The sequence below is a fragment of the Protopterus annectens genome, chromosome 11.part0 (genome assembly GCF_019279795.1).
Source record: "Protopterus annectens isolate FY-2018-M chromosome 11.part0, PAN1.0, whole genome shotgun sequence".
Lineage (NCBI taxonomy): Eukaryota > Metazoa > Chordata > Ceratodontiformes > Protopteridae > Protopterus > Protopterus annectens.
This window is the reverse complement of record NC_056745.1, coordinates 76,828,516-76,855,078: the sequence shown is the minus strand read 5'-3', so window position 1 is coordinate 76,855,078 and position 26,563 is coordinate 76,828,516.

Genomic DNA, 26,563 nt, shown 5'->3' with positions numbered 1-26,563 from the left:
ACTGAAAGTGTGATAAGAGACCTTGGGACACAGGTGGTCAGTAGACTCTCCTTTGATAATCACATCACCACAGTAGTCAGAAAATCCTTCTACGTGGCACACCTCATCACAAAAGGTTTCGCATGCAGAAAAAAAGAGGTCATTGTTCCCCTCTACTCATCACTCATTAGATCCATTATAGAGTACAATGCCCCTTTTGGTATGTACCTCACAAGACATCTACAACAACTGGAAAGCCCGCAGAAATACCTCACAAAGAGGATTAGCAGCCTCAAATACATGCCCTACACAGACCATCTCAAAACACTCCAGCTTTACTCTGTCGCATATCGCCTACTCAGAGGTTTTCTCTGCCTAACATACAAAGCTATATCAAACACAGAGCTGTTGGACATGCTCCACTTAAAGAAATCCCAATCTCTCCGAGCTTCGGCCCCAAAACCCAGACAGAAATACAAAAGGAGGGGGTGTATCCATTTTTATAAAGGATACCCACACATCCAGGTTAGTGGCACATCACGAGGCCTCAGAGACCATCCAAGTGCAACTAACAGTGGGCTAAGCTGCTTATCAGATCGTAGCCTGCTACAGATCACCTACCTTGTCTCAGGACCCTCACTCAGCATTCCTGAGAACACTGGAAAATATAAAGGTCCTACCAAACACCATGATATTAGGATATTTCAACTACCCAAACATTGACTGGGAGTATTACTCAAGTACAAACTCCTTTTCTCAATGCTTCCTAGAGTTTATAAACTCAAACACCCTGATACAGCTGGTTACCATGCCCACTAGAGGTGACAACATACTGGACCTGATCATCACCAACATGGGGGATCAGTGTTCCACACCAGAGGTAAACCCCTCGCTGGTAAGATCAGATCATAAAGTAATCATACTGTACATTCACATCCCGACCCCACGCCCAGTCAAGGAAACCACTGTGAAAAAAAAAGCAAACTTCACACTTCTCAAGACCGAAGTGGAAAGTTTCAAAGCCCCCTTGCTACAGGATAATGCTATCCAATCCACAGAATCCTTTACAAGTGCATTATATGAGCATCTACAGGGATGCATGGATCGGGCCATCCCGAGTAAAACCAAGACTCACTCGTCCAAAAAGAGGAAACCAGTCTGGTGGTCCCCGGCCATAAATAAGCTATACAACAGAAGGAGGAAACTACTACATGATAGAGCAAAATTCCAAAAAGGAAAGGCATCACTGATCATTATTAGCAGGAAACTACGATCGCTCATAAAATCATCCAAGGCCAGTTTCTAAAGAAAAATTGCCAAGGAATCTAAAGACAACCACAAAGCCTTCTTTAGCTATATCAAACATTTAGGTGGCAACTCTCAGATATGCTTTGAGCTACTGCAAAATGGCAAAAAATACACTGAACTAACTGACATTGCCACCATCCTGGCAGACATGTTTAGTGCAAACTTCACCCCCCACTCACACCCAAAAGGGCCTGTGTCCATCCCAGAAGAATGCAGAGCCCCAGACATCACGGACATGCAGGTAAAAACAGCCCTCTCCAAAGCTAAGAACACAGCATCAATGGGACCAGATGGTGTCCCAGGCTGCATCTTACATGAGCTCCAAAAGGAACTAAATCCTCACCTAAATTCACTGTTCAGACTCAGCCTTACTACAGGCTATGTACCCAAGGAATGGCGTACAGCAACAGTCATCCCGCTCCACAAAGGTAGTGCCACAACAGAACCTGGGAACTATCGCTCTATAAGCCTGACCAGCCTGGTCTGCAAAACTATGGAGCGAAGTATCATGGAACTCATAAACAGAGACATTGGGAAGCTCCAGACACAGGACCCTACCCAATTCAGCTTTGTTAAAGGCAGATCCTGCTCCTAAACCTAATTGACTTCTTTGAAACAGTTACCAAGGCCATAGATGAAGGGAAGGTAGTCCACACAGCCTACCTGGACCTCTCTAAGGCCTTCGACACCATTCCCCACTCTTGCATCATACACAAGCTTACCAGCTTGAACATTAACCCCTATGTCACGAGATGGCTGGCCAACTGGCTCACGAATAGAACACACATGGTCAGAGTTGCAGGTGCCATGTCCGACTCTAAACCAGTCACAAGTGGCATCCCACAGGTCTAGGTCCTGGGACCCCTCCTGTTCAGTATATACTTCTCTGAGGTACAGGCAAGCATGGGAGGACTATGGCTGACCAAGTTTACAGATGACTGCAAACTGGGGGCCATAATCGACTCTCTGGCTGACACAGACATCCTCCAGAAGGGTCTTAAAGAGACAGATACCTGGTGTCAAAACCATGGCCTCAAGCTGAATGGCAAAAAATGCATAGTCATCCCCGTTGGATAAAACAAAGTTCCCATGAATTGCCACATAAGTGGTAATCCACTAGGTACAGAAAATGTAATTAGGGACCTGGGGACCCAGGTAGATAGTAACCTCTCCTTTGATAATCACATTGCCAAAGTGATTAGATATTCTTTCTGTGAAGCCCACTTAATCACGAAAGGGTTCACCTCTAGATCAAGAGAGATCATTGTGCCCCTCTACTCATCACTCATTAGGCCCATAATAGAGTACAATGACCCATTCAGTATGCACCTTAATTGGCACATGCAACAGCTGGTAAGACCACAGAAGTACCTCACCAAGAGGATCATTGGCCTCAAAGAGATGCCCTATGCAGCTCGACTAAAGAAACTCTAGCTCTACTTGGTTGCTTACTGCCTGCTCAGAGGTGATCTATGCCTGATGTATAAGGCCATGTCCAACCTGGAATTAATGGACATGCTCCACCTCAAGAAAAACAAATCTCTTAGAGCCACACACTCCAGTAAATTAAACCTCAACAAAGTAATAAACAGGACGTGCTGGAGAGATAGATTCCTGTCCCAGAGACTTCCCTCACTCTGGAATAGAATCCCAGTTGATGTTAGGCAGAGCCCCTCACAGACTCTCTTCAAGAGGAATCTTGACAAGTGGATGAGAAATTGTAAATTTACCCCTGGGATCACTTCAGTGGCCCTGCTAGACAGAGGTCCAGGAAACTAATTTAAAAGGGAGGCGAAAGCCAACACATTCTGGCTAGGCTTATAAATGCCCTTGGGCAGATAGCCTAGTACCTACCTATGAACCTATGAACCTACACGCTCTAGGGACCTAAACCTTGTCACCACAATAAACAGAACATGCTGGAGGGATAGATTCCTGTCCCAGAGACTTCACATACTCCAGAATAAACTACCTATCTATATCAAACAAAGCTCCTCATTAGCACTCTTCAAGAAAAATCTTGATGATTGGATGGGAAATAGGAAATTCACCCTGGGAATCACTTCTGTGCTTCTGCTCGACAGTGGCACAGGAAAATAAATTTCTTGGGTGGCAAAAGCCAGGGTACCTCTTTGGCTGGGCTTGTATAGGCCCCAGGGCCAATAGCCTAGTACCTACCTATGAACCTATGAACCTTTGAGCCTTGCATAAAAAAGGTAATATGGGGACAGCAAGAGCCTTGGCCAGTATTCAGAAGCATAGGGGCGACAGGTGCAAAGCATCTGTAGCGAAGCAACAAGGCTTGTCTATCATGTCATCACAGGCAGACAGGGACTGGATCCCCTTTGAATGACACCAGAAGCTCAGCCAATTGTTGAAGTTTATCATCTTTCTGTTATATTGCAGTATCATGTAGGTGAAGGTAAGATGCTACTCAAGGTTTGACCCTGTGTGTGCCAGCATGTGGTGCATCAACCCATATATGATATGGTCATGGCCTATGCATACAATACACTCACAATACACCTAGTATGATAAGCCTGCTGAGGTTAGCAAATGTGAAAAAAACCTTTGTGCAAACTGTCAGCAAGTAATGTTTTTGGAGACTTCTCACACCCCTTAAAAGTGGTATACTCATCTTTGTCAAGTCTGATGATGTCACCATCCTACAAATATACCTGTGGAAAGGCAAAATTCCAGTAATGTGTATAGTGTGTCGTGTAAATGCATACTGCTGTAGTATCCTAATGTAGTTAGGAAAGAGTTTGAATCTTCAATTTGCTGACTGCGTGTGTGCTCCAGTTTGTGACACCGTTGGCCAATGTGGAGTGGGTTTTGATTTTTCTAGTGTATGACATATCACAATGACAACTGTATGTGCATTACACATGTAAGGTAGCTGTGGGGCAAATCCATATACATACATGTGACCTCAAGTATTTCATAGGTGGGTACTCTGCTTTCTCCATGAACGCATGTGTTATCTTTGCCAGACCGTGCTGACGCTTTCCAGACCTTAGGTCACTTCTGTATGCTTGTGACAAGCTTAGCCACTGCAGTGATCCCTGGGCTACGTCTTCCATTTCACATCCACTCATCACGGTTTCTATTGAAGAGTGTGAGTGAGGGTTTATGCTTGAGGTATATTTGAAACTTGTTCCAAAGCAAGCAAAGTCTGGCAAAGATGACTAATCATTATAGGTTTGCAACAACCTCTATGGATCTGCATGCAAACCCTTTATTACTTATGTGCTCCACAGAGGGATTTCCAAAACCCTTCGGTAATGTGATTATCAAAGGAGAGATGACTTAACACATGGCTCTATGTACACATTAGTACCTGTTCCACATTTTGGGGGCTACTACCTATGTGGTACTCTGGGTTTACTTTGTTTTCTAAAAGTGGATAACTATGCTTTCTTTGGCTTATAGCTTTACAGCATGAGTTTGACACCATGTATCTGTCTGTATGATACCCTTTTGGAGGATGTGTGTGTCATCTGGAGAATAAAGTATAGCCCACAGTATGCATTGTCATCAAACATGGGCAGACATATCCCTACTGTGTTTGCTTGTACCTAGGAAAGCTATATGCCAAACAGGAGTGGTCCCAGGACTGAGTGCAGGTAATATCACTTGTTACTGTCATAGAATAGTACGTGGAAGCTGCAAATATTACTGTGTGTCCTACATCTGTGCGTCAGTTGTCAGGCCATCATCTAACAATCGTTTATGGTCAGTCTGTTGAGGTTATGTATAATACCAGTATGTGGGATGGGTATGAATTGCTGGTGAGCTATAGCTTGGCTGTGTTGACCTCCCCTCCCTCACCTATAGCCTTGTTGACTGGCTTGAAGTCTACTAGGTGTAGGAGCCATGATCTGGCCTTTAGAGAACCTAAGTGGGTATGGTGCAGTGTTTGCAGGTTCATAATGTCTCTGTTAACGAGTTCCATAATGCTGTGCTCCATAGCCTTCTAGATAACATTGGTCTGGCTTATAGGGCGAGAGTTTCCAGGACCTGTTGTAGTTCTACCCTTAATCAATTTATGTTAACATTTGCACTGGGTGTGATGAGGGTGGACAGGTTTAAGAATAAGTATATTAGAGGGTCAGGCCAGGTTTGAAGGTTAGTAGACCATGCCAGATAGGCAGGATTAAGTTGGTTTGTACATGTGCTGAGGAGGGATGCAGAGTATATTGTGAAATAGATGCTAAGGATGAAGTCGCCAGGTAACAGGAAAAGAGGAATGCCTAAGATGAGGTTTATGGCTGTGGTGAGAGAGGACATGCAGGTGGATGGTGTGATAGCACAAGATGCAGAGGGCAGGAAGAAATGATGTACTGTGGTGACCCCTAATGGGAGCATCCGAAAGGAGAAGAAGAAGAAGATGTTGTAGCTCAACCCTTGTGGTCTGTGAACACCATTACAGTGTGTCATTCCACAAGTATATAACCTGTATAGAGGCTGCATCTGGACAGAGCGTTTATGTGAGTGGTGACTTCATATGTCAGCTTGTGTATGATACAGCCAGGGCACTGTCCAGTACCATTGCCACTGTGATGTGTACTTTGTTAAAGAGATGTTTTAACTAGAGTGTCTGTGAATCATCAGGTTTTACATTCTTCAGGTCCGGAAATGTGGCCCTTGTGTAATGACAGGGTGGTGAAATTTGCATTCAAACTGTCTGACAAGGAATTGGTAATGTCAGTCAGATAAGTGTATTTTCTGACCATTTACATTAACTGTGACCCGATCTGAGATTTCCCCTGTAGATTATGAACAACACTGAAGAAAGCTTTAGTGTTGTCTTTGGAATCCTTGCCATTTTGTATTTTGAAGCTTGCCTTGTATGTTTATTGAGGGATTGTATTTTCCCAATGATACTGACCAGAGAGGTTATCCCTTCTTGGTATGTAACTCTTTTTTGGTACAACTTCATACCTTCTATTATATATTTAGTTTATGGCAGGGGTCCATGAGACTAATGCACTTTTACGGTATAAGTGAGAATTTCTTGTGTTTGTGATAGCATGGTCCATGCAACCCTGTACATGAACAGTGCACATTAATAAAGGATTATGCAGCTGGGACAGGACAGTGTTAACCTTAGTAATGCAAACCAATGACAGATAGCAACAACAGCATCACCCACAGCACAGTGTCAACCCGTGTCATACACATGCATGTGTACTCAAGTTCCAAAATGTGTGTTGTGCAATGCATACTGGCCAGCAATAGAAAGTATGGAGTGTTAACACTGGCCAATACAGGGCATGTCACCCTGCCCATGTGTCCAATATGCATGTACATGCAGACAGTGCACCTCCACCATGTTCACAAATGTACACCTGCAAACCTGTGCTGCACACACCCCACACTTACTGTCCACTGTATAACACATGCTGACACAACTACATACATCAGCCAAGTGGCACATGGGCAAACAAAACACAATTGGAATAAACACTGGTGGAAACAATACAACATTGCTAATTACAGCTTTAATCCATCATGCCTGCTCAGCTACACCTTCAAGGATATCATTACACATTACTGCTGACAACATGCTACACATTCAACCATTGCTATACCTTATTAAAGTCACCCTGTGCATCAGCACCATGTTAGCCTGTTCCTGCATCAATGTTACAGATGACAGGAGGTGGCACAGGTTTCATCATATGCACAGGGTGTGTTGTTGGTTTGCCAGAGGCCTACACTGAGCCATACAATCGACATGTGTGTGTGAGTGTGTGTGTGAGGGCCATGAGTACTGTTATGGGCCAATGTTGATGTAATGTGTGGGGGTATGTGTTTGCCCTAGGTTTCTGGTTTATATGTGTGTGTTTGCATGCACACAGTTCCACCATGTGGCTGCCATATACGGGGATTTGTGAGACAGCTACAGACTGTACCTGGCAGGCTTTACAGATCACCGTCTCTGGCCACGTATATGGAACCTGTGCCTGGCAGGGGTACTACAGACAGTATCAGGTATTAATCCTGATTGGGTCATATCCGAAGAGGTTGACATATGTCCACTGGATCCAGGTCCCTGCTGGGACTGGCCAGAGTCACGTGAACATGGTCTTCTAGGATGGTCTATGGACAGCCCCCCCAACATTGCTGGGGCTGGTACTGGCACTACGGGAGCAGCTGTGACTTGATGGACGTCCACAGCGACCTCCAGCTGCTGATGCTGCTGGCATACGTCCACATCGACATCTCAACTGCCCCGCACTGTCCTGACACATGGAAATGACATTGTGGAGGACATCCAATGTCTCACCCCAATGTCTATCAATGACCTCAGTGTAATTACGCATGGCACGGATACTGTCATTTACAGAGGTGTTATGAGCCCTCTGTGCCCTTAGTCCCTGTCTTGTGTACCGTTCCATTCATGTCTGTGCCTCCATGACAGCCCGGAACATGCACGTGGTAGAACAAGGTGTGGCACATCTGCCAGGGACATGATGACCAGCAGTGCTCTGACGAGAACCCCTAGGCATCTGCCTATGTGGCACTGTTCCAGACATTTGGCTATGGCTGCTGCATCCTGATACATGTGCCATAGATACCACACTGTCCTGGCCAGTGCCAACTGTACACTCTCTCTCAGCTAAGGGCAATGGTGATGATGGATGTACAGGCAGTATAACTGTGTGCATGGATGGGGTAGAGACTTGTGTACTGTCAATTGGTGGCCCAACATGAGACCTTGACAAACCTGCCTGTGCCTCAACACACCTATCCTCATGATCACTGTCTGTCTCAGTGACATCAGGTCCCCTGCTGTACTGAACCAGCCCCAACTCGGCACCTGTGAGAGGAAAACAGGAATCACACTTTACGACTTGAACATGATGTCAGACCACATGCGCACATGTGCACATGCACACATGCACACATGCACACATGCGCACATGTGCACATGCACACATGCCCACATGCGCACATGCACACATGTGCACATCCGCACATGCACATATGTGCACATGCACACATGTACACACACAGAAATACACTCCTCTCTAAAGCAGACACACACAACACCAACAATCTCAGAACATACACAATAGCAGATGATGGTGGGATACAGTATCACATGCAAAACAGGCATATCACACATGTCAGCATGCAGGACATGTGTTGCTCAACAGCATGCAGTGCAAGTGTAGACAGTCCTTGTTAATAACAGTATACATGGCTTTGATGCATGCATTTTGTTATTAGATGATGGGCCTCCCCCTGGAACACAATGCATACATGGACACAACATTGCTGTGCAGGTATTCAAAACTCTGTAATGTACTGTGCACCATAACAAACAGGTGTACATACCATGGCTAGTTGTGTATCTGTGAGTCAGATAGGTATCCAATGCTGATTACAGCCTCTGTGTCTTTAGCAAATAATTGTAGACACATTCTTAGCACATGCATGATGAGTATTCACACAACATCATCAGTGGTGCATGGATAATTGATGGAATACCATTCGGCCACATACCCAATGTATGGTACTTATGGTGAGTGTAGATCATATTGTGAACATGCCAGTGTCATCCATGACATGGCATGCTAAAACACAACTGCATATTTAAACACTACACATACCCAATGTGTGTCATATGACCTAGCCACTCAATAGCATCACAAGACATATATGTGTCACTTGTGCAAATGGTGATTGGTATGCATATTGTTTAGAGGTGCATATGTGTGCACATACACAACATTAAGGTGTATAGCAAGGTGTATAGCAATGAAAGCTATGTGTAGTACTGTGGTTATAATAACTGGATGGGGTATAGTACCATAGGCCATCAACATGAAGCATAATGTGGTCACTCAAGGCTACAAATGTTTCCCAAACCAGCACTACTCATGCTGTACCAGAACTGTACTACCTTGGCTACATTCACCATTTTACAACCAGTTGTTAGATGAGTTTGCAAGGAGGCAAATAAGGAGCATTCACTGACATGAATGTGTAGTGTGTTGCAGAGTGTTTAAATGCCCCATCATAGGCCTCTATCCCTCATGTATATTATGTGTAATGTGTGGATGAGATTTTGGATACTGGCGTGTGTCTTTACAGAGGGTTTGGGAATCCTTTATGTGTAGCATGTTAAAATGATCTGTGTAAGACATAGATGTGTATGTTATGTGCATGTTGAGTATAAACTGTGCCTATCCAATGGTCACTACAGTCTAGCCACATTTGTTTGAGATGGTCTGGTTTTTGTATGTGTTTGAGGCAGCTAATCACATTAGTGAGATGTGCGTGGTCTTACACCAACCATGCACAGCATGCATTATGGGTAGGTGTGTTACATGTGTACATGGCCTACACCTTAACTATAACATGCACTTTTTATTTACAATAATAAATGTAGAACACACTCACCAGCATCTGTCCACTGCCTTGATGTCACCCCAGAGGGACCTACATAGAGATGAGACAGTTTGTCAGTGGCCACAACTGTGGCATTGCTACTGTGTGTTTGCAATCTTGCAGTACAACAACTGTTTACATTCACAGGGCTACAGATTATGTTCCAAATGATCAGTATTGCACAACAACAGGCTCCACATCTTTTAATGACACACTACACATCTCACATATGCATGATCTACCAATACAGATAACAGTAGTCTACAGATATGCCATGTTACTTGCATACTCCATGTGTGCTTGCTGGGTGGCTTCAACCTCCATCATGGTGTATGTCTGCTGCTGTTGTTGTTGGGCATGTGCCACCAGGCTCAGGTGCAGCTCCTCCACTCTGATGAGGGGGATGGATATTAACACCACCTCCTGTTGCAAGCTGTTGTCTCCGCACATCAGCAGCATGCTGACGGACATGTCTGAGAAGATCACTGCAGTGGTGGCGTATCTGCTCATATGTCCGGTTATGCAGGCCTGCTTCATTTACCCTGCAGACAACTTCTTGCCACATTGCAGTATGCTCCTGCTGGTCTTGGCTGGTTTGTGAGAACATGAGACTGTAGTGCTGAATCATACTGGTAGTAACTATGTCATCTTCAGCACTACTGTAACTGGGGTTCCTGCGATGTGCCATGATCCCTGGAAGACATAAATATGAAAATATGTCTGAGCAAGTCATATGGCACATTTAACATTATACAGTGCAGATATCACTGAACTGCCATATATAGCAACCTATTAGCTAACCAAGAGTGAAACACTTTAACTGCCACTTATCACTGCTCACCCCACAACTGCTTGGAAGTGCCTGGCTCACTCTCAGTCTAATGAACCATGTTCTGCACAGCAACAAAATAAAATCACTATATAAGACTATACAAGAGTACCTGGCACACTGTATGCAACACGATGCACCACCTAGCCACAGCAGATATACATCAAGCTGATGTGTAAAGAAATATATCATCCATCACAATGAGTGTAAGGTCCAGTAAATGTATTACTATTATACCACACAACTTGTTAATGGCAAACCCGTGTCCAAAATATGTGCACAATTGGGAATATAGGTTGCATACTGCTGTAGTACACTATGAATGCTGCTAGATACGCAGTTATATGTTTTACCACACATATGTCAAAGGACATGTTACAGACATACCCATACACACATCAGACATAATTACAGGACACAAAGGTATGACAACCCAGGTAAGCTTTCAGTGTGTACTGTACAGTACTGTGGGTCAGTACTTACACAACCTTAATCTTGAGAAATGTAATCTGTGATGAATACAGGGACCACACAAAACAGTGGATGCAAGCAATGTGGACATACACTATACTTTGCTGTACAGGCCCAGAGCTTCAAGTAGTACGACAGTGCACACAGGATTTGGATTCAACATCAGTACCAATCAATAATCATAGATGTAGTGCTTTAGCCTCCAATGACACACCCTAGTTAAAACCAAGGGACTTAATCACAATGTATGCAATAGCACTTTTTCTGCCTAGCAACAGAATACACAGCTTTTGCTAGGATCAAAGCAAGGACCCATAATACCATGACATAAACAGTTTCCCACTAAGCTATCTCACAGACACATATCTTTGACGTATTCACAAACACATTGACCATCACAGTCAGTTAAAAGTACAGAGAATATATTGCAACAAATAGATGCAGGTGTGTATGAGTATATATAACTATATATATATATATATATATATATATATATATATATATATATACATATACACATCCATTGGTGTACATATACATATATATGTAGGCACATATACATTTCACCTTTCATAGTGAGAATATCAATTATACAAAGGATGTGAGGTGTACAGTAATGTAATAAAATTGCACAGTCTTGGGATAAATGCATTGAAGGTGTTCATAGCCCAGGTAGCTTTAGCAGGCCTCACTGGCTTCAACATTGCAAATTGAACAAACCACCCACAGTGTTTAACTACCACATGTCATATACCAGCACTGTATGCTGTCTTGTTTGTCACACACTAAAACCTACATACAAATATGCGCATACTAAACTTCACTAACATATATATCTCCGCCCTTTGCAAACAGTTGCAATATGTCCCCTGCTCTATGCACATATACAGATGTGAATATATATGACACATATATATTTCTCCATATGTGTGTGGCATACACACACAAGATCCACACTGTTGTAAGTCCCTGGACCTCACAGCTAAACATTTGGGCATTGCTGCAACACAAACAGGTGTCACATATGAACACAGACTAACATTAGGGGGGTATATATGGCAACAGATGCTAGATAAGCATACTAGACTGCTACAGCAGATACCAATGCTAAGCTACACTTTAATATGACTATCATGCATGTGTTTTTCTGTAACACCCATGTTTATATAATGTCAGCACTAATCCCCCCAACAGCCATTGGCCACACTACTGTACAGAACACAGATAACATGGATCAGATCTTTGACATTTAATGCTGAGCTACACATTTCACAGGTATGTCCCACTGCCCACAGGTACACACTGTATTGTCCATAGCAGTAGTTAAGCAGAACATCTATGCGTAAATATGCGCTACTGCCACATATGAATGGTTCACATTATGTAGACTATTCTTCAATAACATCTACTACATGCCAGTAAATACATATGTGTCACATACCTTTCCTATGTATGATTTGGTAATATTTCTTTTTCTTTTTCTCTGTTTCTTTCTCTCTCTCTCTCTCTCTCTGTCTCTCTCTCTCTGTCAGTCTCTGCAATAGAGTGATTGGGTTTGTTGGCAGAGATTGCAGCCTGCTTTTGTAGGTATTTGCACATGAGCATGTGATGGCCTCTGCACCAATTAGTGGCCATCACTTGCTAATTGCATGCAGCCTGCTGTGTAGTAATTGCAGTAATCACTGTCATAGCAACCCAGTATTATAAATTGCTAACTCAGGTAGGCATGGCCCTTTCAGCTTTCCAAGATGGAGATCATCCTTGTTTGCTGTGGATATCATTGTTTAAGATAGAAGGTTGGTATAGTTGTTATATCTGAAGCCAGGGGTGTAGCCAGAGATTTATACTTTGTACTCAGACCTAATGTTGCTGCTTCCAGTACCCACTTGTCATTGTAGAAATGTACTCACCCCTCAAAATGCTACCCCAAGATACATGGAAAGATATACTTTCTTTTCAACTTTTACAATTAACTGCCATACAAAGCTAGTTATTGTGATGTATTCCTTTGGCACAAGAATTGATTGGTGAACTGCTATACTGTGAATATTCATTTACTCAGTTCTAAACAGTTTGTGCTTTTTTAGTGTTGACATTAGCACAAGCTGCTCAGAAAAAACTGGACACATTTCAGTACTGTGAGTACGCTTACCTACATCCTTGGTAGACCCTGCACACACAGGTATATTTGACATTTGGGTAGGGGTGCAGAAGTACAGAGACCATAAGTATTATTGTGTGGATTTTATTTTGCTGGACTTACAGGGTTGCTGTGTACATGTTAGTTTATCAAGGCATGTAGTCTGTCTGCATAACTCCCAACTGTGGACCTATCCACATGGTAGCCAGAGAATAGCCTATTTTTTGTCTGTGCACCACACAGGTCTTTTCAGCACTAGGGCAATGGCATTTTTACAGTTGGTTGCTACCAGTACATGGCTACATCCATTTGTATTTCAGTGTTGTATTCCTACATAAGGGTATGCTTCCGAAACTCATTCCAAAGCTTTGCACAGTGTGTAACAGCAGAAAGGCTGCTATGCCTCTGTGTTGCTGCCTCTGCCAGACCTCCCAAACACTCAGGTACATATTTGAACAGACTCAGGGAAAAGTAAAGAAAAAGTCAGGGACACCTTTAAAATGTTAGTGCCATTAAGTTGAAACATTGAGAGAATCAGAGCATATGAATTAATACACCTTTTCTGAAGTAAAAGAAGTGTCTAACTCTTAATTATTGCCATTATTCATTAAGTGTAATTCACCACATTTCTGGCCAAAGTCAGTAGTTTTAGGAGGGATTCAGAGGGACAAAGCTAAAATTTGTGTCAAAATCAGGGACATCCCTGAAAATTAGGGACAGTTGGGAGGTATGGCCTCTGCCCTAAACAGATATGCCAGTGCTTGTCCTGCTGTGATACTATGTGTGGTTGTAAAGTGATGGTGTAACATTATTTCCTGCTAGAATGGCTGCTTCTCTTATCACAGTCATGTAATGTAATCCCACAACAACTATTGGCAAAGATCCACAGAACAAGTTGTGTGGTATGGCATTCCTATTTTTCCTTTACATTCACTCATTCTGATGAATGATATATTTATTTCAGCACCAACTTGTTGTATATCTACTGTGGCTTAGTGGCACTTTATGTTGTGTAGTGTGTACAAGATCCAGGGTTCGAGACTGACAGAGGTGTTTTATTTTGCTCCTGAGCAAAACAAGGGCCCTCACATACAGAGTGACTAAGGCACTTTTAAGCAGTTGTAAGTGGGTTTGCGCAATGCTTAGCAATGCTTAGCTAAGTGCAAACAAGTGCACACTCGTGCAAACCTGCTACCTACTGCTTAATAGTGCTTACTCCCGCTAACCCCCGCACTAATTTCTTTGAAAGAAAAGAAAAATGGGGAGATAGGAAAGTGGTGAAAAAGGGGCACAAAGAGGGAAAGACAGTATGGAAAGTAGCTCGGGGTGTGCAGGACAGGTGTAGGGAAGGTCCATAGCTGCCCATTTCTTTAACAGCAACAGCTATGCATATGGAATAAATTTGGATATGAAACCTTCAACCCCTGAGAGAGGGGTGAGGACAACAAAGTATGTTGCAATGCCAATTAAATTACATTTTATGTGTCCAGTGGACATGTGTGCAAAATGGGCAGCTATGTATGGGGCATAATTTTCTTTTGGGAGCAGATTGCCCCTTCTTTTCAGGTGAGAGTGGAATGTGGGGTAGGGGAAGTAGGTATATTTGGGGAGGTAGGTTGGGGAGATAAACAGACAAGACAAACAAGAAGCATACAGGGGCGGTATATGACACATGTGGTGGGTGAACACCTTTGACGGGGAGGGATGTTTGGAAATCGCAAGCCCATGAGCCCACAGATAGAAACAGTGGGACTGAGGTCCCCACCCATGGGCAGTCACCACTGCACCTTCACAGCCCAGAGGGTGGCTGTGCTGGGGGCTGTTTAGGAGAGGCAGGCTGACCCAAGAGTTGTGACACTCGTGCCTCAAGCTGGCATAGAGGTTCTGCAACAGAACATTCAATCTCTCTACGCACCACAGCCCAGACTGTTCGAAGGGTGATAGGTGGCCCTCCTTCACCCATGCTTGCACTGGGGGCCGAGCCCCATCCCCTGCAGCGCTTCCACCCAAAGGTGGCACAGGGCCAAAGAGGAGGAGGTCCCAGGCTGGGCACAGGACCAGATGGTGCCAGGTGCCATGGCCAGCTGAGGTGGGACAGGTGGGTCCGCTGGGACTGGCCTTCCCATATGAACTATGTTTTGGAGGTCTTAATAAAGATATGGGTTAGTAACAGTCAACAGCATTCCTATTTAGTTATAACAGCATGCAGAAGTATTCCCATTAACCCAACACACCAGATTTTCAACAGTTGAAAAGCAAGCATAACACATGCATATACAGAACAATAGTGGAAATTACAACAGCATGCAGGTTGAATTGATGACAACAGGCCACCAATATTGTGGTATTTTAACAGGGCACATGCATAGAAATAAATGCAAATATTTATAAACCAATAGGACATATGTCCCAACAAATGTTTTGAGATTAGACATACCAATTGAGGTGTGGAATTGCATTTTTTATGCACATACAGTAGGGTGGAAAAGGATAGCTCATTTAACAACTTATATATCCTTCTAGTTTTCACAACATTCCTATTAACTGCAGTTATATGTCTCTTACATATATTATTCCACTACCCAATGTCCTTATATTGTGCAAATGGATTTTGCTAGATCATTATATACATGAGATGTATCTTACATACAAACTGTCCAAGATGCAGATGTTACTGCTACATATTTTGAGAGTTGCTCACACACACTGCTGCTAAGGTGGTACACTGACAGCTCTACTTTCATATAATTATCTTGGTATGTTCAGGTGAAAGTATCAGTTATATGTTAACAGCTCCCTACATTTCTGGCAGCACACTGACATTTCTGGGGAACACAATACCAAGCTACTCATGTGCCAGATTAACCTGTACATGCTGGGCATGAACCAAGAGCTGAGGGCTGTAAATATGCATAAAAGCTACTGGCACTCCCTTCATCCACGTTATATGGGCCTACCCAAGTGTGAGTTAGCTCTGCTTAATACAACAGTACTATTTGTAAAATGCAACAGTATAACAACATATCAAAGAAAATGACACAGACGCACTCAAGGAATTATACATTTATTAAAGGATTATTACACCTTTATTTATTGGGTTAAAACACTTTTTGAAGGCTCTCTCATTTACTTTATATAACAGTACATGCAGAATAATTACTAACCTGCCTGATGACGCAGACTTTGCAACCTATCTTCATGGGCTTGCTGATTCATAGCCCAGACACCTGCAGCTGTGAAGTAAATGCAGTGATATTGAAACATACCTATCCATAGTATAGGCAGACATAGCAATTCTTAACTACTTAATACAATGGCTACTTAGTCAGTACTGGGGCATTAGGCATCGCACATGATTCCTGGATCCACTGGTCCAGTTGATCCTCCTTACATCGCTTCAGGTCAGAATAATGGTGCCTGATCTGCTCACCAGTCCGAGGAACGCCAGTGGCACTGGTGAGATCATGAGCAAGACTGTTCCAAGCCTCTGTTTTATATTGGGTGCCCTGGTACTTGCCCCACAGGAGTCTTTCCTCATGATTGTGGACAAGGAGCCAAACCATTACTTTGGACTCCTCAATGCCCCAGCGTTGCTCCCAAAATTGAGTGCCTTCTCCAACGCCGCCCATGCTGACTGCAGAAGGGAGCTACAACCAGTTATGGCAAGTATTCCCGCCTGTGGAGATTAAATATGCCTAATTTCCTGCACTTATTTGTGATTGGCCAGTTTTGAAAAAACTCATCTGTAGGCACACCTGCATAGCTGATGATGGCAATATTTAAAATTCCTTTGATAGATATGTGTCTGTTGAAAGTGCATGATTATGAAATGCTGTCATGGCTTAGTGGTTGAGTTCAAGCCCTGTCACTGCTTTTTATTTTCCTACTGGCCAGACCTGAGTGGTTAAGGTACAGTAAAGGAGGTGTGGCCGTGTTTAGCCGACTTTGCTCAACTTTGCCCGACTTTGCCCAATGTTGCTCGACATTGCCCGACGTTGCGCTGGTTAGCGCGGTGTGCAGCTACGCGCAGATATGTTGTAGTTGCGCTGGTTGGCACTGTGCACAGCTGCGTGCAAAGACATTGCGCTTGTTAACGTGGAGCTCAGCTATGAGCAATTGGATTTAAATATGCTCAGTACTGGTAAAATGTGCTTAGCAGTGCTTTATATTGCTTAAAATAAGTTACTCATGCCTCAGAATGCATAACCATTTCACCTTCATATATATATATATATATATATATATATATATATATATATATATATATATAAAATTTGTTCACTACTACATATAACACTTGAATTCTTTTTCCAAAACTTATACATGATAAATGTCAGGAAATATTTTTGTATACAGATTTCCAACAGAAAATGGAACGTGCAGTAGTGGGACTTGAACCGGGAATGCCTCCTCTTTGTGCGAAGGCTCTAACCACTACGCTATTGCTATTTTGCTTAATTTGCATATATTTTTCTTATTATCCTCTTCGGTGTCTAAGCTGCTAACTGTAGCTAAGCAATGGGCAAACCCATGCAAACACGCGCAAATACGGGCAGCTATATCAAAAATAAAACAAAAAAATAAATAAATTTCTTTTAATTTTTAAATTTGTACGAGGTTTAACATATGTGGGGGTGTAGTGTTCAATGTACACATGTGAGCAGATTCGCTCATGTAACTCGACATTTCTCGAGTTTCATCATTGCAGGGGCGTGGAATTTTGGACTGCTCGGCAGTCCGACACGCCCCCTACACTCATCCATGCTCCATGTAAGCTATAGAGTTGAGGCAGCGCACCCTCATTAATATGTATGGTGCGCTGCCGTCATACCCTTAGACTGGCGCTTCTGTGTAAGACTAATCTAGTCTTACACGGAAGATTAGTAAATCCTGGGGACAGTGTATACAATTGTAAAAAGAAACGTTACAAAACTTACTATTTAAGTGTCTCTTTAAGAACAGTCAAAGTAGGTTTTTTACAAGTTTAGGTTTTGTTTCAGTATATATTTATTTAAATAATATTTTTATATAACAAATGTCTTACTTTAGATTAGGTATGGAGGCACATCCTGAGCTAACTTTCAAAGTCTTACATGATGGTTATCTCAGGCAGTCAAAGCACTGACTCATACTCACAGAAAATATGCTGTTTTTGTTATGACCTTATATATCTGTGGAAGTTGCAAGCTCATCCAGAATAGTGAGATTAAACTATCAAGGACAGCAGTCCCACCCTGTAAGCACACACACACACATACACCTACCACTACATATGCACACGTTCTTTAGACTGCAGGAACAAATGACTTGGCTCTAGCTGGAGAAGCCATAAGTTCAGTAAAAATAGAACCTCAAACACATAGTATATTAAACAACTGAAAACCTAATGAATTACTGGCTTCAAACTCATCACAGTTGATGATGAACGAAAAATATTTTACTCTCATTGGTGTTTTGCTGTTTTCCTTGAGGTTGTGTGAACTGGAATATGTCTTTATAGATTAAGGGTGTGGGGGTGCAACTCCCAAAGCACACAGGGCAATCTTTTTTATTATTATTTTTTAAAAAAATTTAATTTCAACAATCACCAGATGCCCTAAGTTCAGATTTGATAATTCAAAGGAAGCCTATTCAGGTTTCCCACTGAACAAAAATAAACCCCACATATATTGTCACGTCACTAAGGCAGTGAGGAGAGTCTATCATAATAAAATACTTGGAGAGAGCATTGAACCAAAATTGACTCAAAAGCCCATACAGCAAACATTGTGACCTGAAAACCCTTAAAGCATCTTAGCAGTTACTGGTCCCATTGTACATAAAACTCATGCATATCTTATTGAATTTATTAAGGAGTTTGTGTCAGCACAATGTCTGTCTGGGACTGAAATTAAAAGACATGTTAATTAGGTTAACATGGATTAAGTTCAGTTATGACATAACATGATATGGTTGCTGTTCATTTTTTAATGAAATATTTAGGAATTTCTCTCTTATATACAGTATGCAATGTTGTATGCAAGAGAATGGAAGCTCTAGAGAAAAAAGAATTGATTAACAAATCCCGCAAATATCTCATATATCAGGGTCTATATCAGTTGAGCGAAAAACCCTTTACGCGAATACGAATATGTTTAACCGCATTGTGTGAAGTAAGTAAACCTTGAACGTCCAAAACTGCGAATTCCGAAATATCGATTTGTTTTGATTGGCCCATCTGCAGTATAGCTCCGTAAGGTAAGTGTGTGATAGATAGGACATTAGGGTTAGAATTTGGCTTAAGGTAAGTACATGGATAGGTAATGTATGTAAGATTTAGTGTAGTGTTAGATGTAGGTTTTCTTTTAAGTGTATGTATGTGGTTTATTTATTTTGTTTGGGTAGGTACTAAGTAGCGGGTGGTAAGGTTGGCTGACTATGATAGTTCGATATTTTATTTTTTGCGGTTTAGTGCGTTCTGGATTTTCTCTGTTCGAGGAATAGTGTTCGATGTTTAGGTATTCATGCAAAGGGGTTTTCGCTGAACTGATATAGACCCCATATATCACATGACACTGGGATCTCACTGCCTACTCCTCTGGGCATGGAACATATATTACTACAGGTAGACATGCTACAGGTAGCACACACACACACACACACACACACACACACACACACACACACACACACACACACACGCATGTACACACAAATCCATATCTAGCTAGCTAGCTATATGTATGCATGTATGTATGTGTATGCATATACAAACACACGCAAACACACACGCACACAAATACGCACACACACATGCACGCACACACACACACACACACACACACACACACACACACACACACACACACGCAAATGCATACCTATCTATCTAGCTAGCTATATGTATATGTGTATGCATGCGTATGCACACACACACACACACACACACACACACACACACACACACACACACACACACACACACACACACACACACACACACACACACACACACATACACACAAATGCACATCTAGCTAATTAGCTATATGTATGTGTGTATGCATGTGTATGCACACACAAACACACACACATACATACACACACACACACACACACACACACACACACACACACACACACACACACACATGCATGCACACATACTTGAGGGTTATAGACAACAGTGGCCACACCCATCCTATATAGACACACACAAAACTGTATGCAAACATGCTTCGGACAACAGACAACACTGGGCACACCCACTCTACATGCATACACACGCACACACACACACACACACACACACACACACACACACACACACACACACACACACACACACACATGCACAATTATGGGTGAAGTACCCTATTTACACCTGCAGGTGGTAACAGCCACCATGCCCCCAACTAGAGCCACAGAAAATCACAGTCATATGGGTACAGAGGAAGCTGTATAAATGACTATGTCCACAATCCATGTGCTGTAGCATTTCATCTGCACACAGACGATACCATGACATTAGGACTCATGCAGTGACATCTAGAACATGCTTATTTTGCCTCTAGACTGAGGTTGTCAGTTTCTATCCAATCTATTTTCCTCATGTGCAGCCTGTTGTTTTGCATAGTTCTATTGCAACCATAATGTATTGTTACATTATATAATTTAAAGTTGTCTGGAGTATGCTGCAGGGCCCCATGAGATTTACCTGGATAGGAAAAATGCATCTCTAGGTTGAGGCTACAGGTTCACTTAAGCTATGGTTCTGCTGTTTTCCAAAGCTATATGTTTCTTCTCCTCCTGTGGGACCACAGGGAGAGATGGTAATGGTAAAGACTGAAGTGGGAATACTACATTACCCATCCTTGAGCCATGCTTTATGGTTCCAGTGTAGGATGCAAGGTTTAGGGCATAGGCATGCTATGTGTGCATAGGTTCATAGGTTTGTACTAGGCTATTTGCCTGAAGGCATTTATAAGCCTAGCTGGAATGTGTTGGCTTTCGTCGCCCCCTTAGATTAGTTCCCTGTGCCTCTGTCCAGCAGAGCCACTGATGTGATCCCCAAGGTAAACTTTCTGTTTCCCATCCACTCATCAAGGTTTCTTTTGAAGAGTGTTAGCGAGGAGTTCTGCCTAATGTAGACTGGGATCTTGTTCCAAAGCATGGGAAGTCTCCGGGACAGAAATCTATCCCTCCAGCATGTCCTATTTATTGTTGTTGTGAGGTTTAGATCCCTAGAGTGTGTGGCTCGAGGGGATAAGGTTTTCTTTAGGTGGAGCATGTCTATCAGTTCTGGGTTGGACAAGGCCTTGTATGTTAGGCAGAGATCACCTCTGAGTAGGCGGTATACAACCAAGTACAACTGGAGTTTCTTCAGTCGAGCTGCATAGGGCATCTGTTTGAGGCCAGTGATCCTCTTGGTGAGGTACTTCTGTGGTCTTTCCAGCTGTTGCAGGTGTCTTGTAAGGTACATCCCAAATGGGGCATTGTACTCTATGATGGATCTGATGAGTGATGAGTAGAGGGGCACAATGACCTATTGATCTGGATGCGAACCCTTTTGTGATTAGGTGGGCCATGTAGAAGGATTTTCTAACCACTTTGGCAATGTGATTATCAAAGGTGAGATTACTAACTACTTGGGTCCCCAGATTCCTTATTACATCTTCCATATTTAGGGGACTACCACCTATGTGGTAGTTTGTAGGTACTTTGTTTTATCCAAAGGGAATAACTATGCACTTTTTGGCATTTAGCTTGAGGCCATGATTTTGACACCAGGTATCCATCTCAGTGAGACCTTTTTGGAGGATGTCTGTGTCAGCCGGTGAGTCAATTATAGCCCCTAGTTTGCAGTCGTCTGTGAACTTGGTCAGCTTTAGCCCTCCTGTGCTTGTTTGTACCTCTGAGAAGTATATGCCAAACAGGAGGGATCCTAGGACTGACCCCTGGGGAACACCACTTGTAACCGGTTTAGAGTTGGACCTAGCTTCCGCAACTCTGACCATGTCAGTTCTGTCCGTGAGCCAGTTGGCAGCCCATCTTGTGATATAGGGGTTTATGTTCAGGCTGGTGAGCTTGTCTATAATACCAGAATGGGGAATGGTGTCAAAGGCCTTAGCAAGGTCTAGGTAGGCTGTGTGTACCACCTTTCCCTCGTCTATAGCCTTGGTAACTGTCTCAAAGAAGTCCACCAGGTTTAGGAGGCATGATCTGCCCTTAACAAAGCCGAACTGGGTAGGGTCCATTGTTTGGAGGTACCCAATGTCTCTGTTAATGAGATCCGTGATGATGCACTCCATAGCCTTGCAGACCAAGCTAGTCAGGCTTATAGGGCGATAGTTTCTGGGGTCTGTTGTGGCTCCACCTTTGTGGAGTGGAATAACCATTGCTGTGCACCACTCTATGGGTATGTAGCCTGATGAGAGGCTGAGTTTGAGCAGTGTGTTTAGGTGAGGGGTTAGTTCATCTTCGAGCTTGTGTAGGATGCAGCCTGGGACACCGTCCGGTCCCATTGATGCTGTGTTTTTGACTTTGGAGAGGTCTGCTTTAACCTGAGTGTCTATGATTTCAGGGACTCTACATTCTTCTGGTATGGTTATGGGCCCTTTTGGGGGTGAGAGGAGGGTGAAGTTTGCGCTGAACCTGTCTGCCAGGATGTTAGCGATATCAGTCAGTTCAGTGTATTTTGTGCCATTCTGCACTAACTGCAAGCAGATCTGAGCATTGCCACTTAGATTCTTGACATAGGAAAATATGCCTTGTGGTTATCTTTGGAGTCCTTGGCAATTTTTCTTTCAAAGCTCGCCTTAGATGATTTTATGAGGGATCATAGTTTCTTGCTGATACTGATCAGGGATGTCTTCCCTTCTTGGGATTTTACTCTTTTCTGTACTAGTTTCCTCCTTCTATTGTATAGCTTGTTTATGGCAGGAGTCCACCAGACTTGTTTCCTTTTCTTGGAGGAGTGAATCTTGGTTTTGCTTGGGATGACATGATCCATGCATTCTTGTAGCTGCCCATAGATTGCATTAGTAAAGGATTTTGCAGCTTGGACAGTGTTATCCTTCAGCATGGGGGCTTTGAAACTTTCCACCTCAGTCTTAAGTAATGTGAAGTTTGCTTTTAAAAAGTTTTTCACAGTGTTTTTTTTGTCCAGGGGTCGGGGCAGAATACGGATATCCAAAGTGATTTGTTTATGGACAGAGCTAACTAGCAAGGGGTTGACCTCTGGTGTGGAACACCGGTCGTCCATGTTGGTGATGACCAGGTCCAATATGTTGTCACTTCTGGTGGGAGTGTTGACCAGTTGAACCAGGGTGTTTGAGTTTATAAATTCTAGGAAAAGTTGGGCAAGGGAGTTAGTACTTGAGTAGTTCTCCCAGTTAATGTTTTGGTAATTGAAATCCCCCAATATTAGGGTGTTTGGTAGGACCTTTATGTTTCCCAGTTTTTCCAGAAATGCGGAATGGAGGTCCTGGGACATGGTGGGTGATCTGTAGCAAGCTGCAATTTAAATTGCAGTTTTGCCCATTGTTAGCTGCATGTGGATGATCTCTGCTGGTGCTGTGCCACTAACCTGGAGGTGTGGGTATCCTTGATGAATATGGATATGCCCCTGCCTTTTGTATTTCGGTTTGGGTTCTGTGGCCGAAATGTGTGGTATGAGTTGTAGCCTGGTAGTGCTAGGGTGCTCCCTGGAGCCTGAAACCAGGTTTCTGTTACTGCACATATATCAATTTTCTCCATACTGAGGAGTGCATCGAGTGCGTGCATTTTGAGGTTTAGACTTCTGGCATTGAGTAGCATTACCCTCAGTTTTTTGTTACTTGTGCTATTTAAGGCAGTGGGTTTGTCTTTTGAGCCTTGCCTAAAAAAGGCACTATGGGGGTGGCAAGAGCCTTGGCCAGTATTCGAAAGCCTAAGGGTGACAGGTGCAAGCTGTCTCTAGTGAAGCAGCATGGCTTGTTGAGCATGTCATCCTAGGCAGACAGACACTGAATCCCCTTTGAATGACACCAGAAACTTAGCCAGTTGTTGAAATTGAGAATTTTTTCTTTATACCGTGGTATCATTCTTGGTGAGGGCAGGATACTACTCAGAGTCAGGGTCATACCGGCCTGGGCTATCTGATCAGACAGCTCTTCCATGTCTCTTTTCATGTAGTCCAGGGAGGTATGGCTCAGGTCATTCACACCAACATGGACAATGACAGAGTCATATTTGTGCTTGTTCTGGAGTGACATGAGTGCTTGTGTTATGTGGCGGATCCTGGCACCTGCCAAGCGGCTAATAGTAACCTACTCCTTATTCAGCCTAGTGAGTGGGGTGTCAGTGTACCTGACTATAGAGTCACCTATTACTAGCATGAAGGGTATGTTATTTTGCCTTAAGGGCTATGATTGCATGGCACACTGGTTTTGTGAAGTATGTGTTTCATGGTTTGTGTTGGGGGATGGAGGTTGCTTGGATGTCTGCTTTGGAGGGCTCTGTTGCTTTTGCAGATTTTTATTTAGAGCCTCTGAGTATGTTTTTGTGTATTTATGTGTGTTTTTTGGTGGTGCTGGTTTAGTGGGTCTATGTAAGACTGGTGGTGTGATGCAAGTCTTTCCCTTCTCCTCTTGACTGTCTGATCCAGTCTTGGGTTGAGAGAGCTTAGCCTCTAGTTTGGCTGTATAACTGCATTTCTCGCATGTATTAGTGTTTGTTGGTAGGAGGAGCGGGTTGTCTTTGTACATGAGGCAGTTGTAACATTGCCTCAAAATGCCCACATTCACCTGTTGGACTGGAGAGCACACCTGAAACTGCCCTTTGGACATGCCTGGATAGGTACAGTTAACTGTTTTACTGGATGGCTGGTAAGGTCGAATAGAGAGCCTTGTCCTTCTGTACAGTACAGGAGGGTCTAGTGCTAGGGTTTATAAGTGTTTGCTATAAGTTTTGAGCAAGTGCTGGGCTGAGAAATGAATGGCTTGAGTGCTTAAGTTGAAAGTTTGTCTAGTTCCAATGGAAAAATTGAAGAGGAGACTTTGTGGAGCCGGGAATAGTTTTACCCTAGCTAACCGGCACTGCCTGGTGCTCAAAACTGGGCAAATATGGTATTTATAGCAGGGAAATGAAAGAGATAGATATTAGCCCAAAATGGCCAATAAACTACTAATTTCTGGGCTGAAACCACTCCTCAAGGGACCGATAGGCTGCTCAAAGCTTCCCTCTCTCACAGGTGAACAGAGAAACTTCCTTCTATCCAAGTAAGGTATGGGCAAACACAGAGATTTGTAACACAGCCCTAAATTCAGCACTAACCTGAAAACTGGACTATACTAGCATAGAAAGGCGGGAAGCAAGTATACAAGGAAGGAAGGAAGTATACAAGTGTGCTGTATTCTTCCTGGCTGTTTGGAAAATGCATGTGGTATGTCTTCCATTGTAGCAGACTTCTTCAGGGAATGATAACCATGTTACTTGCATCAGTAGTGAGTGCGCTTAAAGCCACATGGACACATATGATGGCATTGATTAAGGACATTAGTCCAGGAATTATTTGAAGTATAAACACTATTTTGCCCCATCTGTATAGGCTTCATGAAGGGTCATACAGCTGGACAGCTGCTCTTGCATTCTACTGGCTCATGTAATACCTGTAGTGTCCCCAAAGAGACATTTGAAACATACCTTCACATATAATTTGTGTCTTAGCTGGAATGTTTTAGTCACTGGTACCACATGGTTTCAGGTCCTCCGTGATATTGCTCCCTTGGTACAGTGTGGTGGCACTCAAATGGTAATGTCTTTATAGCCCTAAGCTGGTGAGCACAGATAATGACTTTATTGTGCCCTACTGCATTTCCAATTGATACTTAGGCTTACAGTACTATGATTGGTAGTACAAAGTCAATAAAAATGAGATTCATGCTTATTCGCCTAGTTAATGTGCCCCTATATCTACACTGTTATGCAATCCCGTGTCTGCCTTCTTTTCTCAGCAGTCCAAATTATTCATAAATTGCACTACTTTGGTATTGCTGCAGGCAGAGCAAAGACTGAAAGCTTAAATAGGAAGGGATCAGTGGTGTTTTATTCTGTATCCAGTGAAGTTGTATGCACTTATTTACATAGTAATCGATTAATTGATTGATTGATTGATTGATTGATTGATTAATTAATTAATTAATCGTGTTTACCAGGGTAGAGTGTTGATCAGATATTACCATTTGTAGGCTCAGCCTGGGCTGATTTAACAGCAATAACAGAATACATAATAGAAAGGTTCATGTAGGTAATTAACACTACATAGAAATTAAGAATAATGCAAAATAACAATAGTGTTAACACTCAATATACAACATTTGGAAAGAGGGGGAGTTATTTTAAAACAATAGAAAGAATTTGTGTAACACTGGAAAAAATCAGATAAAGTACAAATGGTGTTGTGTGTAGTTGTG